We start from the raw sequence: 2,055 nt of genomic DNA on the forward strand, positions 1-2,055 counted from the left end.
TCCATCTATGCTAATATATTACCCCAACACCATGAGTTCATATCACAGTCATAGGGGGCACTGACTGCTGGTCACTCTCCCTGACTGTGGCCACTGCCTGGTGGTCACTCTCTTGGGTCTTGCTGGGCTCCGTTATTACTGTGTTCAGTTCTCGCTGAGTTTAGTTATTGCCGGATTCATTTGTCAATGGGTTTAGTAATCGTTGGGTTTACTCGTCACGGGGTTTAGTTATTACTGGGTTTTGTTGACGCCGGGTTTAGTAGTTGCTGCTGGCACGGGCCAATTGTCAGCGTGGCTAATGCCACCCGGATCCGGGCAGGAGGCTCCGCTCAAGGGGCAGAGCGCCCGGCCGGCACGGCCTCACAGAAAGCCTTCCGGGACAGGCAATGGGGGAAGGAGAGGATGCTGCAGAGCGAAGCCGGGAGGCGACAATGTACAGTACTCACCCGCAGAGGGAAGCTCTTCAGCGGCTTCCTTTCCGGATTCGAGCCGCACGGGAGGGGCCTAACCGTCAACCACGGACGTGGCACAGGGGGCACGCAAGGACGTGGTGACGTCTGAACAGCTGGCACGCGGCAGTCTGGAGAGAGGGGGCGGGGAAATGGGGGGGCGAGGGGCGGGGTTAAGGGAGAACCTGGAAAGTGGGAGGGAGAGAGGTGGAAGAGAGAAACTGGAGTGAAGGAGAGACAGAGAACCCGGGGGGAATAGTGAGAGAGAGAGAGAGAGAGACAAGTGGAAGAGAGAACCTGGAGTGAAGGAGAGAGATAGAGAGAACCAGTAGAGAGAGAGAGAATCTGGAGAGAAAGAGATAGGGAGGAGGAACCAGGAGAGAGAGAGTGTCTGGGGGGCGGCTGTGCTGTGGAAGAGAGAACCTTGAGAGAAGGGATGGAGAGAGAGCGAGAACCTTGAGAGAAGGAAACAGGGAGAGAGAGAACCTGGAGAGAAGGAAGGAAAGAGAGAGAGAGCCTGGCGAGACATAGAGAGAGAGAGAGAGAATGAGAACCTGGAGAGAGAGAGAACTTGGAGAGAAGGAAAGAAAGAGAACCTTGAGAGAAGGAAAGAGAGAGAGAGAACCTGGAGAGACAGAGAGAGAGAGAATGAGAACCTGGAGAAGGAGAGAGAGAAAGAGCTAGGAGAGAAGGAGAGAAAGAGAGAGAACCTGGAGAGAAGGAAAGAAAGAGAACCTGGAGAGAAGGAAACAAAGAGAACCTTGAGAGAAGGAGAGAGAGAGAGAACCTGGAGAGACGGAGACAGAGAGAGATTGAGAACCTGGAGAAGGAGAGAGAGAGAAAGAGACCTAGGAGAGCAGGAGAAAGAGAGAACCAGGAGAGAAGGAGAGACAGAGAGAGAGAGAGAGAACCAGGAGAGAGAGAGAATCTGAAGAGAAGGAAAGAAAGAGAGACCCTTGAGAGAAGGAGAGAGAGAGAGAGAACCTGGAGAGACGGAAACAGAGAGAGTTTGAGAACCTGGAGAAGGAGAGAGAGAGAAAGAGACCGAGGAGAGCAGGAGAAAGAGAGAACCAGGAGAGAGAGAGAGAATCTGGAGAGAAGGAAAACGAGAGAGAGAATCTGAAGAGAAGGAAAGAGAGAGAGAACCTGGAGAGACGGAGAGAGAGAGAACCTGCAGAGAGAACTTGAAGGAGAGAGAGAGAACTAGGAGAGAAGGAGAAAGAGGGAACCTGGAGAGAACGAGAACCTGGAGAGAATGAGGTGGGGGGGAGAGAGAGAGAGAACCTCGAGAGATAGAGACAGAGAGAGAGAACCTGGAGAAGGAGAGAGAGAAAGAGAACTAGGAGAGAAGGAGAGAGAGAACCCTGAGAGAAGGAAAGAGAGAGGGAGAGAGAACCCTGAGAGAAGGAAAGAGGGAGAGAGAGAGAACCCGGAGAGAAGGAAAGAGAGAGGGAGAGCGAACCCGGAGAGAAGGAAAGAGAGAGGGAGAGAGAACCCGGAGAAAAGGAAAGAGAGAGAGAGAGAGAGAGAACCCGGAGAGAAGGAAAGAGAGAGAGAGAGAGAACGCGGAGAGAAGGAAAGAGAGAGGGAGGGAGAACCTGGAGAG

The 2,055-nt window shown here is 52.8% G+C and overlaps 1 protein-coding gene across 2 annotated transcripts in view; it reads right to left on the reverse strand.

Moving 5' to 3' along the window:
* The window catches only part of gnpnat1 (glucosamine-phosphate N-acetyltransferase 1), a 190,989-nt gene extending 190,417 nt beyond the window's left edge, over positions 1-572 (reverse strand). The window contains exon 1 of one of the 2 annotated variants that reach the window (XM_048599858.1): positions 447-572. The gene's annotated coding sequence lies outside the window, so the exon portion shown is untranslated. The remainder of the gene's footprint in view (positions 1-446) is intronic. The other variant, XM_048599859.1, reaches the window with a different exon arrangement.
* Positions 573-2,055: the final 1,483 nt, after the last annotated feature.

Source organism: Rhincodon typus, chromosome 8, assembly GCF_021869965.1.
Source record: "Rhincodon typus isolate 14 chromosome 8, sRhiTyp1.1, whole genome shotgun sequence".
NCBI lineage: Eukaryota > Metazoa > Chordata > Chondrichthyes > Orectolobiformes > Rhincodontidae > Rhincodon > Rhincodon typus.